Consider the following 15134-nt stretch of genomic DNA (forward strand, 5'->3'; position numbering starts at 1 on the left):
TTTAGCACTAACTGAAGTTTATTTAGTGCTTTATCCGGGTAGCCGGGAAGTACAGCATTGCAGTAGTCTAACCTAGAAGTGACAAAAGCATGGGTTAATTTTTCTGCATAATTTATGGACAGAAAGTTTCTGATTTTTGCAATGTTACGTAGATGGAAAAATGCTGTCCTTGAAACAGTCTTGATATGTTCGTCAAAAGAGAGATCAGGGTCCAGAGTAACGCCGAGGTCCTTCACAGTTTTACTTGAGACAACTTTACAACCATCAAGATTAATTGTCAGATTCAACAGAAGATCTCTTTGTTTCTTGGGACCTAGAACAAGCATCTCTGTTTTGTCCGAGTTTAAAAGTAGAACGTTTGCAGCCATCCACTTCCTTATGTCTGAAACACAGGCTTCTAGCGAGGGCAATTTTGGGGCTTCACCATGTTTCATTGAAATGTACAGCTGTGTGTCATCCACATAGCAGTGAAAGTTAACATTATGTTTTCGAATGACATCCTCAAGAGGTAAAATATATAGTGAAAACAATAGTAGTCCCAAAACGGAACCTTGAGGAACACCGAAATTTACAGTTGATTTGTCAGAGGACAAACCATTCACAGAGACAAATTGATATCTTTCCGACAGATAAGATCTAAACCAGGCCAGAACTTGTCTGTGTAGACCAATTTGGGTTTCCAATCTCTCCAAAAGAATGTGGTGATCGATGGGATCAAAATCAGCACTAAGGTCTAGGAGCACGAGGACAGATGCAGAGCCTCGGTCTGACGCCATTAAAAGCTAATTTACCACCTTCACAAGTGCAGTCTCAGTGCTATGATGGGGTCTAAAACCAGACTGAAGTATTTCGTGTAAATTGTTTGTCTTCAGGAAGGCAGTGAGTTGCTGCGCAAAAGCTTTTTCAAAAATTTTAGAGAGGAATGGAAGATTCGATATAGGCCGATAGTTTTTTATATTTTCTGGGTCAAGGTTTGGCTTTTTCAAGAGAGGCTTTATTACTGCCACTATTAGTGAGTTTAGTACACATCCGGTGGATAGAGAGCCATTTATTATGTTCAACATAGGAGGGCCAAGCACAGGAAGCTCTTTCAGTAGTTTAGTTGGAATTAGGGTCCAGTATGCAGCTTGAAGGTTTAGAGGCCATGATTATTTTCATCATTGTGTCAAGAGATATAGTACTAAAACACTTGAGTGTCTCCCTTGATCCTAGGTCCTGGCAGAGTTGTGCAGACTCAGGACAACTGAGCTTTGGAGGAATACGCAGATTTAAAGAGGAGTCCATAATTTGCTTTCTAATGATCATGATCTTTTCCTCAAAGAAGTTCATGAATTTATTACTGCTGAAGTGAAAGCCATCCTCTCTTGGGGAATGCTGCTTTTTAGTTAGCTTTGCGACAGTATCAAAAAATAAATTTCGGATTGTTCTTATTTTCCTCAATTAAGTTGGAAAAATAGGATGATCGAGCAGCAGTGAGGGCTCTTCGATACTGCACTGTACTGTCTTTCCAAGCTAGTCGGAAGACTTCCAGTTTGGTCTGGCGCCATTTCCGTTCCAATTTTCTGGATGCTTGCTTCAGAGCTCCGGTATTTTCTGTATACCAGGGAGCTAGTTTCTTATGACAAATGTTTTTAGTTTTTAAGGGTGCAACTGCATCTAGGGTATTGTGCAATGTTAAATTGAGTTACTCAGTTAGGTGGTTAACGGATATTTGTCCTCTGACGTCCTTGGGTAGGCAGAGGGAGTCTGGAAGGGCATCAAGGAATCTTTGGGTTGTCTGAGAATTTATAGCACAACTTTTGATGCTCCTTGGTTGGGGTCTGAACAGATTATTTGTTGCGATTGCAAACGTAATAAAATGGTCGTCCGATAGTCCAGGATTATGAGGAAAAACAATAAGATCCACAATATTTATTCCATGGGACAAAACTAGGTCCAGAGTATGACTGTGGCAGTGAGTAGGTCCAGAGACATGTTGGACAAAATCCACTGAGTTGATGATGGCTCCGAAAGCCTTTTGGAGTGGGTCTGTGGACTTTTCCATGTGAATATTGAAGTCACCAAAAATTTGAATATTATCTGCTATGACTACAAGGTCCGATAGGAACTCAGTGAGGAACACTGTATATGGCCCAGGAGGCCTGTAAACAGTAGCTATAAAAAGTGATTGGGTAGGCTGCATAGATTTCATGACTAGAAGCTCAAAAGACGGAAACGTCGTTTTTTTTTTTGTAAATTTAAATTTCTTATCGTAAATGTTAGCAACACCTCCACCTTTGCGGGATGCACAGGGGATATGGTCACTAGTGTAACCAGGAGGTGAGGCCTCATTTAACACAGTAAATTCATCAGGCTTAAGCCATGTTTCAGTCAGGCCAATCACATCAAGATAATGATCAGTGATTAGTTCATTGACCATAACTGCCTCTAACATTAAGTAGCCCTATTTTGAGATGTGAGGTATCACGATCTCTTTCAATAATGGCAGGAATGGAGGAGGTCTTTATTCCAGTGAGATTGCTAAGGCGAACACCGCCATGTTTAGTTTTGCCCAACCTAGGTCGAGGCACAGACACAGTCTCAATGGGGATAGCTGAGCTGACTACACTGACTGTGATAGTGGCAGACTGGCTAACAGCCTGCTGCCTGGCCTGCACCCTATTTCATTGTGGAGCTAGGGGAGTTAGAGCCCTGTCTATGTTCGTAGATAAGATGAGAGCACCCCTCCAGCTAGGATGGAGTCCGTCACTCCTCAACAGGCCAGGCTTGGTCCTGTTTGTGGGTGAGTCCCAGAAAGAAGGCCAATTATCTACATCTACTCGATGCCGACACATCTTTCTAGCTGATTTACACGCTGAAGCTATGTTGCGCTTGGTGACCTCTGACAGTTTCATCCAAACATCGTTGGTGTCGACATGGATAACAATATCTCTATACTCTCTACACTCGCCAGTTTTAGCGTTAGCCAGCACCATCTTCAGATTAGCCTTAACGTTGGCAGCCCTGCCACCTGGTAAACAGTGTATGATCGCTGGATGATTCGTTTTAAGTCTAAGTTAAGTCTAACTTATCAAGAGAACATCCCAACTGCATCTGATCTGGCAGACTCACTAAACACAAATGCTTAATTTGTAAATTATGTCTGAGTGTTGGAGTGTGCCCCTGGCTATCCGTCAATAACAAAATCTTTAAAAAACATTGTGCCGTCTGGTTTAATATAAGGAATTTTAAATGATTTATACTTATACTCAAGTATGACAATTTATTACTTTTTCCACCACTAGATGTGGCTGGGGGTTATAGCATTTCTTTCACATGACCCATTAATTTAGACAAGTGTATCTGGGTAAGCGTCATCTAATATTTATAAAATATGTTGATCTGGAAACTTTCTGTTTAGCTGGAATTTTTCCTTATTGTAGTCTACTACCACTTTTAGTCTTAATCTTTACTACACTACTCACTGTTGAGCACATGACCTCATGTGAATCCTTAAAGAGATGGGTGTGGCTGGCTCCCGGTCCAAAATGACCGTCCCATTATAGCTGATTATAAATCCATAATACATATATTATCACCTAATGTTGTGTTAAATCTTTTTATCAACTTAAGTTCTTGTGAACATTACAAGATTTGAACTTCTATTTGCTATTTATGGCCTGTAAGCCTCATTGACATGAGCTCATACAAACTTGCTTTTGAGTTAAAAAAAAGCATAATGTATGGATTATTTTGACTATAACAAATACTCAGATGAAAAATATTGTGCTATTTATCACAGACTACTTTGTGTCAAAGTTTAACAAGGACATTTGCTTTGAAACCATTTCAAATGTTTAAATATTGTTACAAAATAACATCTGTTGTGCTCCCAGTCAAAACTGACCGGTATGATTTTATTAGTAAAGAAAGGACATAGGCCCAAAACTATACATGAAAACTTTACCATATTACAAAATGAATGTCTGAACACATTAAAGAACAACAGTAACAATAACAGTATTACTAACAATAACATTAAAATGTTTGCAATCTGTCAATCACATTTTGTGTGTTCTGATGTACATGTTAGACAGTACGTGGTGGTTGTTGCATGTGCCTTGCAAATATATTTTGGGGTTTTACCTTCATTTAACTAGGCAAGTCAGTTAAGAACAAATTCTTATTTACAATGACGGCCTAGGAACAGTGGGCTAACTGCCTTGTTCAGGGGTAGAACAACAGATTTTTACCTTGTCATCTCGGGGATTCGATCTAGCAACCTTTTGGTTACTGTCCCAACGCTCAAACCACAAGGCTACTTGCCACCCCATAATTGCACTGCATTTATGGCACGTGATGCTCGTTTTGACATCTCTTGGTGAACACAGATTGCACCTCTTCCTTTTGTCTCTTCTGTCTCTGGCGGCCGTAGATCTTGCTTCTGGCCCTTGTTTATCTCTCACCAATCCAGCAGAGGATGGTGTTGGAGGAAGGTGTTGGCGCCTTTGAATGAGGGGTGTCACCATGGCTTTCCCCAACTCTTCTAGGAATAGTCTCGTCTTGAAGAATTTCCCCTGCTTCCAGCCTGGATTCACCTCCATCCACACCACAAACGCGTTGTAGGCTGACATATCTAGGATGTTGAAGAACACCACCATGGGCCAACGTGCCGTCATCCTCTTACAAGAGTTTGTGCCAGTAACCTGCAAAAGTGCAACAATCAGTGAATAAAATAATGAGTACATACAAGTGATACTTCATGTCTTGCAAAGTAACATGTAAAGAATTGCATCAAAGCATTGTTTTAATTTATCACATCTAAAACATATTCACATATTCAAATGAATAGAATTGACTCCATATTGTTCACAAATTCAATGAGTATTTCACTAAACAACATGTCTTATTTTTATGGTGCAGATAAAACAATCTGGTAATAGAAAAAAAAAGTACATGAGACTTTAAAGATAAAAAGTAACATACCTTATCAAGGCTGTCAACTCCCCCGCTGTTCCTGTTGTAATCCAGGACAGCGTTGGGCTTCTTGTCCTCCCTGGTACTCACAGCGACATCCCTGTGAAGAGTTGTCATCAGGAGCACATTCTTATTTTTCTTCGGGCAGTAGGACACAACAGTGTGTGTATCGTTGAAGGCAAATTCAGAGGAAAAACGATCCCTGTCCTTGGTAGTGAGTAAGGCAGGAGGCAACTCAGGCTTGTTCCTTCTGACCGTCCCCACCATGGTCATTTTTTTTGGAGCAGCTCCTGACCAAGAGCATATTAGGTGAAGAAATTGTCACATGTTATGTTGTGCCCATGGAGACCTGCAGTCATTTCCAGGACCATCCGCTTCCCCTGGTTCCTTTCGGGAATACCGTCAGCAGGTTTCCCGGTGTAAACCTGCATGTTCCAGGCATAACTTGTACTGACATCACATGCTGCCCATATCTTTACTCCATATTTAGACAGTTTGCTTGGCATATACTGTTTGAATGGGCAGCGTCCCCTAAAAGTGACCAGACGCTCATCCACTGTGATGTCTGGACTTGGGTTATAGATGAGTGGCAGGCGCTCCACCCACTTGTGCCAAACATCTCTGATCGCTGCCAGCTTGTCTTGTTGACGGCGGCCTGGTCTTGTATCACGGTTGTCGAAGGGAATCACCCGTGACAACACATGAAATGTCTGGAGTGACATAGTAGCATGAAAAATTGCCCGACCAGACTCTGTATCCCATAAACTGGTGGTAGATTTGTTTATGGATCTGTACACACCAGCCAAAATCAAGAGACCCATGTATGCTTGGACGTCTGTCCGGTCTACCTCCTTCCAGTTGTCTTTGTAAACGCATCTCCCCTCCAAGTTGGTCATGTTTATCACTATAGTTTTGATTGACTGTCAGGAACAGTTCGGAGCAGGACTTTATGTCATCAACCCGGGATATGGCATATCTCGTTGGCCCTGGGGTCATCCTGATAACATTTTCAGCCGACAGCCGACCTCTCCTCTCAGGTGGGGATGAAGACCAGGACAAATTCCCATTCTTTGACCGGAATGTAACAACAACCTCAGCAGGGCCCTCTTCCTCATCACTGGATTGTTCCACATCAGTTGTCTCTTGGTCTTGATCATATTCTGTGTTGTCTTCAACTTCTGACACTTCCTCCTCTAATGCATCTTCACTGTCAGTTTCCTGGCCTCTCTCCTCCTCACCAGTGTCATGATCAAAGATATGATCAAGAGCCTCACATACAGTATATCATTTGGTCATTGTGCTGCCACAGAATGAATTGTGAGCAAGGCCTCAAAAAATCTTTATATACCAGAGCTGTGAGAAAAGTTCTATATACAGTATTATTGAAACAATTTTGCAATTGTTTGTGAGAATGCCAACAGGTGTTCCCGTGGGGGACAGATTCTATTGGGGAAAGGTTCCCGTGGGGGTTACTATGGAAGCCAAGAAGGGGAGTGAGGTGTGTGTGTGTGTGTGTGTGTGTGTGTGTGTGTGTGTGTGTGTGTGTGTGTGTGTGTGTGTGTGTGTGTGTGTGTGTGTGTATGTGTATGTGTGTATGTGTGTGTGTGTGTGTGTGTGTATGCTCAAACACACATGCATGTGGGGTCTGGGAGAGGAAGTGTGTCCATCTGATGAATGGGCATGTGCCTGAACTCAATTTTATACACTAATTGTAGTCTCACCCATTCATTTCTAATGACCGGTCATCATCATTTTTGGCCGGGAACACCACAGGTGTACAAAAGTTAAATAAAACACCCAAAATGTTATGATATTCATCTAAATGTATTTTGTGTGTTCAGATGCCGTGTGGACAAAGTCATGGAACCTTATGACAATCAGATTAAATGAGCTACATTTTTCAGAGAGCAAACTTGTAAATCGGTCCAATTAGACCGGAACACAAAAGGAGGGTTAAGAGGGTATGAAAAATGCTGAATGGGTATAGACAAAGGAGAGCTCTCCAGTAGGTACCAAATTATTCAAAGGCCCTTTTCTCAAAAGTGAGTTTACAAGTGAATCAACTTTCAAAGCAGAATTATCACTTTGTAGCTCTGAGTCTGTACTTTTATCCAATGTTAAAAACCCAGTTTCAAATTTTGCTACATAAGACCGAATCCAGGTGGTGACTAACATATATGTTATATTTGATATCCTTCAAAGTAGCCACCCTTTGACTTGATGACAGTTTTGCGCACTCTTGGCATTCTCTCAACAAGCTTAATGAGGTAGTCTCCTGGAATGCATTTCAATTAACAGGTGTGCATTGTCAAAAGTAGCTTTTTGGAATTTCTTTCCTTCTCAACGCGTTTGAGCCAATCAGTTGTGTTCTGACAAGGTAGTGGTGGTATACAGAAGATAGCCCTATTTGGTGATAGACCAAGACAATATTGCGGAAAGAACAGCTCAAATAAACAAAGAGAAATGACAGTCCATCATAACTTTAGGACATGAAGGTCAGTCAATCTGGAATATTTCAAGGACTTTGAAAGTTTCTTCAAGTGCAGTCACCAAAACCATCAAGCGCTATGATGAAATTGGCTCTCATGAGGATCGCCATAGGAAAGGAAGACCCAGAGTTAGGATGAGCTCATTAGATTTACCAGCCTCAGAAATTCCTGCCCAAATAAATGCTTCACAGAGTTCAAGTAACAGACACATCTCAACATCAACTGTTCAGAGGAGACTGCGTGAATCAGGCTTTCATGGTCGAATTGCTGCAAAGAAACCACTACTAAAGGACACCAATAATAAGAAGAGACTTCCTTGGGCCAAGAAACATGAGCAATGGACATTATACCGGTGGAAATCTGTCCTTTGGTCTGATGAGTCCAAATTTTAGATTTTTGGTTCCAACCGCCGTGTCTTTGTGAGACGCAGAGTAGGTGAACGGATGATCTCCGTATGTGTAGTTCCCACCATGAAGCATGGAGGAGGAGGTGTGGGGGTGCTTTGCTGGCGACACTGTCTGTGATTTATTTAGAATTCAAGGCACACTTAAACAGCATGGCTACCACAGCATTCTGCAGCAATCTTCAAAAACCCTTGAATGAGTAGGTGTGTCCAAACTTTTGACTGGTACTGTAGTTATATTGACTACGTCCGTCCTAGCTCGCTCATTAATATCTTCATCGAAATTACGGATTGCCTCTTATCCGCTCGTCGTCCCCTTATGCCATTGTTCTTACATCTCAATTGTCAGTAGAAACCACATTTGTTTAAACAAGTCAGCCATGTCAGCCATGTTTTTTAAAAGGCAGTAAATGTGGCTGAATGAACTGTTTCGCTGCCAGACAAGGCTCCGCTGATAGCCAGGTGTAGCAGTGGTAAGGCATTGGGACTGCTGTTGGATTTGCTTTATGTAGGCCCTAACAGTTTGTGGGCACTGTTTGTCACCGTTACAGTGCAATATATGTATTGTTTAGTGTTGTGTAGCGTAGTGGCTTTGCTGGCATGCATCGACAAAATAGTTTTTTAGTTTGCCCCACCAAGATTTACATGCTGAAGTCCCCTCTGGTTCAGACTGTGCTGTATGGAGGTTTGGAGGTTCCAGAGGCGTCGGCACCCAGCTGCACAGCTTGTTCTGGATGCTAATTGGAAGTGAGCGTTGAGCGCACAGGACAATTACGGACGCATTATCATCGCCACGCCAGCGGCAAAATATGAACACTGTGCCATTTGTCAACCACACATAGGCTTTTTAATCAAGCCTTCCTGTTTTTGTATGGGTGTGGGATATATACGTGTGTGTGTGTGTGTTTTATGCCTGAGAGCCTTGGCATGCTGGCAGAGAGGGCGGAATGTAACCCCTACACCCTGCCAGAGATGATCTGTGTGTCTGTATGTGAATGCCTGACTCAGTGTGAGTTTGTGTGTGTGTGTGTGTGTGTGTGTGTTATGAGGAGGCAGAATGCCCTGTTTGGACACGTCTCCATCAGCTGTCTCTCCACTCCCCTCGGCCGAGAAATAACTTTGCATGAGCTATTTGTTTTTTCACGGCACCCACACCGATGTCTCACACCAGCTGGATGCTACATAACATGGGAATGCCCCAGTGTGGCATCTTTAAGTTCATGACCGTTGAGGGGAGGGATCCTCCATAAGAGGTGAAAAAGAAGGGATGCAGGGCGGAGGAGAGGAAGAGAGGAACCCACTGCTATCCTCTTTAATCAGTCGTTTTTTTCTGTCCACAGGAAGCACCTGCAATCCATCTCCCCGCTCTGGGATTGCTGAGACAACGAGTGGCATAAATGTTTTAGGGGAAGACTTAATTAATTGATTCATTGAGTGATAATAGCAGGCGGTATTTATCACAGGTGCATTCGCTTTCATGGCTGGGGATCGCCAGCGGCAAAGTCAAACTTAGAGAGACAAACTCGGTGCCAAAAGTCGTGTACCAACCACAACAGCTGTAGCAGTCCTATAGTCAAAGGCAGATAAAAAATAACAGAGGGGCCTTTTAGGAAAACAGGAATGTTTTCAGGAGGGTGTAACGTTATAGAACGTTCAGATAAAATATACTGTGTAGAACAGATATGATTGTCTGTTCGGTAGAATGGGGAATCATGTCAGCTCTATTCATTACAGTTCTTTCTACCTGCAACATTCTGAACGTTTCACCTCACTGACCACACCCCTGAATTACTGGGGTACAATTGGCTGACCTACATTTAATATCATGTTTTTAGGGTTAAAAAGCATGTCCCCATTACAGGGTTAATTGCCACAAGGACCGCTCTCTCGCTCTCTTACATTAAATAGTTGACAGAAGTGGTGGTGGTACTATTCCCCTGCCTGTTACTGTGTGTGTACATTAAGTCTAGCGCTGAGCTATTTACTTTGTAAGTGCATGAGCAGAGATAAGCTGGCCAAAGCGGCCATGCATCTTGCCACTAACACAATAACCTTCTGTACGGTCTAGCCTACATGTTGCAAGGTACCTAAAACATGCCCTTCCACCAGAAAAATCCTGTTTGACATGGCTATCTAAAAACCTCCAGACAAAAACAACGTTAACCATTTTCATTAGTCTTAAGATGAAAGGCATACCGGGCCCCAACGCCATCCCTCACCATTCCCTAAGACAGCAACCTCTGACAGCCATCTTGCACTAGCAGACAAAAACAAACTGCGGACATTGAGTTCTCATTTGTTCCGAGTCAGGCCTACTGCCTGGTGCTTTCTCTCTCAGAGTGAGCATGTCTTGCCTTAGAAGGTATAGGGATAGGAAAGGAGGGTGGAAGGGGAGAGGGAAGGGGGTTAGTACTGCCTGTCCTCTAGGGGGAACCGGGGAGAGACAAACTGGCAGGGAGTTCAGAGTGAGCAAGCCGGCGACGTCTTCATCCTGAGCCTTGTGGAGCTGAGGATGCCCAGGATGCATCAGAGCCTTTCACAGTCCTGCTCTCCCGGGCCCGCTCACACACACACAGACATGCACGGGCACATGCACGCTCAGACACTCACAAACGCATGGCAGCACAACCGCAATTGCAGAGGAACAGAGAATCAATCTCAGACACTGAGTCTGAGTGAGACAAGCAGCAGACACTAGACTACATCGTCCATGTAGACTTCACTTCCTCAACTTCTTTCCCTTCATTTTCTTTCACACCCAATGATCTCAAATTACTCAATGGGCGAAACATTGTCATAGACACCTGTCAAGTCCCTTTCACCTAACAAGGAGAAAAGAAAGGAAGGAAGGGAAGCAAGGAAAGGAGATGAGGGAAAAGTGAACCATACAAACATATTAGGATACAGCCAGAGATAGCCAAACTCTTGATAATGATCTCCAGAGCAGAGGAAGGAAAGCAAGGAAAGGAGACAAGGACAAGGGAGCCATGTAAAAGTATTGGGATTCAGCCCATGTCTACATGGAAAATGAGCTGCAGGAAACATGGGAGAGAGAAGTGCCATATGTGCCGTGGCCACACTGACCAAGCCTGAACCTGCAGCAGACGCTTTGTTCTAACATGTGTTTTAACCATCAAAGCCATTAAAAACCCATTACATTCTGCAACTACACAGATCGTAAGTCTTTTTTCCTGACTCAAGGAATCATCACTCTTGTAAATGCACCGTGAATGATCCCAGCTAACAACAAACTTAGAGAACGTTCCCTTAAGAGTCTCATTAGGTAATGTTTTCATAGGAATGTTCCAGTGAAGTGCAAGGACTCTATCCAAGAGACCATTCTATTAATGTCACATAGAACTTACCCATAACGTGGTTACCATGTTCTTAGAGTATTCAATATTAATGTTATAGACACATTTCAGGGGAACGTTACAAGAACATTCAAGGGTCAGGAGAATATTCCATCAACATCCTACCAAACATACACAGAACATGGTTCCCATGTTCCATAAATGTTTCATGGGAACATTGCAAAAACATGTCTGTGTATCAGTTGGCAGGACATCGCCTGATGGTCCCAAAGAAACATTCTCCAATCTCACAACGTCTGTTGGAGACAGACAGGTCGAGTGGCAAATGAGGTGAGCTCCTCCCCTCCTTTGTAGGCACTAACTCCGCCATGGCTCGTTTGCAAAAGTCTAAGGCGAAATTAATGCGGTTTTTGGAGGAGATTTGTTCTATGAGATAATCTTCATCAGCTAACATTACTTTTGGGGTATTTTAAAGTCTTTCTGTAATAAAACATGCACATAAAGGCTTCATAATTCATAAAGGGCCATGTTATCTGACCAATATTGTATCACAGAACAAAACGTATAAGATCTCCTAAGTCTGAGTTGACCTCAGAGCTGATTTTCAGTGTTCATCCCAAAACCACATTCATTCCCCATTAATTTCCCCCATAGGAATGGCTGAACGATCCAGAGGTAACTAATTTCCGTGTTTTAGGGCTACACGCTCTATTATAAGCCAATATAATAGCCTCCACTATCCAATGCAATAGCCGTTGACGAGAGAGGGGCCCACCCTTGCAGGGGGGGTGCCCAAGACACGAGAAGTTGGTCACTGTTTGGCCAGGCTTTCATTCTATCCAAGTAGATGTACAAAGCACGCATGGACATAAACGGTGGAGAGGTTTTACTTCTATAGAAGTGAAGGGCGGCGGGTGGAAAGCCACAAGCTTTAAGGTGAGGCAATTGTAATCGCAGCTCACCTTAGGCATAAAGGCAGGGTTGGTTGGATAACCCGGGGCAAAATGTAGCACGAATGGTGGACTGACAATGCGTGCAGCTCACTCACTCACTCGTAGATGTAAAGGCAATCATTAAAGCTGTTCTGAAGAAAATATATTTATATCCAAGCTTTCCAACAGCTCGAAAGGCTGCTGCGAATTAGCTTCAAGGCTAAAGGCTTGGAAACTGGGAGTAAGCGATGCGCTCCCTTCGTAAAACCACATAACAGAGGGTGTTTCCCTACTGTGTTGTTGTCGAAGCCTATATGACAGCCCGAGAATAGACTTTAACAGTGGAGAATGTCTTCCGTCTGTCCAAAGGTGCTGCATAAAACCTCAGATACAGAACATTGGTAAGGAATTATCTGTTTTTGGTCAGACCACATCTCAAAAATGCACCACCTGTTTCCATATAGTGACTGTGTACAAGGGGTTCTTGCACTCTGGATAGTTACAATGACTCTGAGTGACAAGCCTGTTGCATGGCAAACCCAGAGGGCCAGGGTTTCTGGGTGAAGGTGGAAAATCTCTCTGTTCGCTTGGGTCAAAAGATCCCTGTAGATGCCAGGGCTCATTGTAAAGCAGGAGAATGGTCTCCGCTAACCAGAGCCTCCCTGGCCATCAAGGGGATACCGTATTGAAGGGTAAGCCTTGTTCCCTCACTCTGTCCAGAGTGGGGGGTATCACATATAGAGGAGGAAAAGTGTAGAGCACCACACTTGGCCAAGGAGGTGCCAGCGCATCCAACCACAGTGGTGATTCTCTTCTTATCACAAAGAACAACGGACAGCGGACCCTGGCAACGGACCCTGGCCCTCTTCGCATCGTCTTCGTGCGATGCGAAGAGATCTACGGTGGTTAGACTGTATCTCTCCCAGATCGGGGTAACCACCTCAAGTCTGCTACGACATTCAGTATGCACGTGACATGAGTAGCGCAAAATGAGAGGAGGTGTGCTCTGCTCCACAGAATAATCTTGATACTTAGTCTGTGTAGATACAGGGAGCGAGTGCCACTCTGGCAGTTGGTGTATGACACCACAGTTGTATTTTCTGTCCTGACCAAGATATAAGAGAATTAAATCAGCCTTCGGGGTAATTTATATGAGCGTGGCGGAGCTGTGGGGCCAACAATCTTTTTACTGCTCTTCCCTCGTGAACTGCGCCCCACCCTGTGAGTGACACATCTGTCGTCACCACCTTCCTCAATGTCACTACCCCTAGGGGAGTGCCTGAAATGAAGATCAAAGAGCTCTTCCATTGACAGACCATCTGTGATCACCGTTATCATTCAATTGAGGTTCCGTCATGGACAACGGCAGATACCCAATGTACCCAACGCTGGAAGTCTCTCATTTTCAGTAGTCCTAGCAGTACAGCTGAGATGATGGACGCTGTCAACCCTAGTACTCAGAGAAAGGTTCTGAGAGTGACTGAGTGCCCCTTGTTGAACAGGGAGAGGCACTGTCGGAATGACGTGATGCGGCTGTCTGATAATGAAGCCCAATGAGAAAGAGAAACCACCAAACAGCTAATTTTTTTGTTGATCTTGAACCTTAACACATGTTTCGTTCCGCTTGCTCCTGTGTTGGGGAACAAGGCAGGTAATCGTCTATGTAGGCAGATGGCGAGGTATTCGTAACCTGTGCCTTGAAAGGCAAACCTGAGTAACCTCCTGTGTGCTGGCAGAAAACGTACGTGAAAAGAAGTGTCTTGCCGGTTGACTGAAGTGAACCAGTCACCTTGATACAGCGAGACAGCACATTGAGCGTAAGCATACGGAACATGAACTTTCTGTTACTGCTGTTACTGACCCGTAGGCCCAGAATGGGACGCATCCACACCCTTTTTGTGAAGCAGGAAGTACCAAGTGTAGAAAATCCCTAATTAGCCTCCACTCTGGGACACATTTTTACTTTGCAGAGAGCAAGGTGCAAAGGGGGATGGGCTTTCCATTGTCAGAGGCTCTACCTGGGAGTAGCAGAATCCAACTATGGCTCCTAACTCTTTGTTTGTTTCCAGGAGGGCATGTTGAGACAACCTCTATAAACTCCTATCCACCACCTCAACTCACATCTGGACCCTTTGCACGTGGACAATCCTGTCTCTGGACATTCCCAACTGCTGTTAGTGTGTCTTTGACAATAAAACCTCTATTCACTTGCACCATTACTTTCGGTTTCAATGCCCTGTTTGTGTTTGTCTTGAGTGTGGTATTAAAATCGTAAATTGTATCTCTGTCCTCCACTGGTCATTCTATGTCCTCTAATAATCTAAACCGGCAAAGGTGGCGCCAAAAAGAAGCCGAGATGGCTCTCTGTCACTCGTATTACTTTGATAGCCCCTTTGCTTAACAAGCAATTTCGCTACACCCGCAATAACATCTGCTAAACACGTATATAAGACAAATAAAATTTGATTTGATTTTAGTAGAAAGGAGATTTCCTGCTCGCTATTGACACCAGAACTCTGTTGAACATGGGTGGCTCCATAGTGAACTGCAGTCTGTACTCCTTTGTGAAGCCCCTTTTGTCTTGCTTCGAGTTGCCCACAAGTTGGATGACTCTCGTTTACCGGTGGTGCCAAAGCGCCCTCTGTGACATGGCAGCGGCAAAAAAGCCCATACAGTTCCATTGGCGTGATAGAAGCATCGAGGAAATCTGCCTTTTCCTTGTCTGATAAACTGGACAAGTTGAGCCACAAGGCTCTATACCCACCAAATCAAGGCTCATGGTATGCCCAAAGCCTTGAATGGAGCCTCTGGAGGCATGGAGGCTGAGATCTGAAATGACACAGATCTCCTCCCGTAGGTCCTGGTTGGCTGTACCAGTGGCTAGGAGATTGTCCATCTCCAGCAGAAAATTGGCCTAGTAAGCCAACAGTAGGGATGTTACATTTAACGCCCGTACTCAAAGTGAGGCAGACACGTAGACCTTCTGGAAGATGGAGGCGGAAAAGTGCTCCGTCTTCCCAGGGAGAGAAGTGCTGGTCTG

At 43.8% G+C, this 15134-nt stretch overlaps 1 pseudogene; it reads right to left on the minus strand.

The window, feature by feature from the left end:
• The window catches only part of LOC120023342, a 93554-nt pseudogene extending 79575 nt beyond the window's left edge, over positions 1–13979 (minus strand).
• Positions 13980–15134: the final 1155 nt, after the last annotated feature.

The sequence above is a fragment of the Salvelinus namaycush genome, chromosome 28 (assembly GCF_016432855.1).
Source record: "Salvelinus namaycush isolate Seneca chromosome 28, SaNama_1.0, whole genome shotgun sequence".
Lineage (NCBI taxonomy): Eukaryota > Metazoa > Chordata > Actinopteri > Salmoniformes > Salmonidae > Salvelinus > Salvelinus namaycush.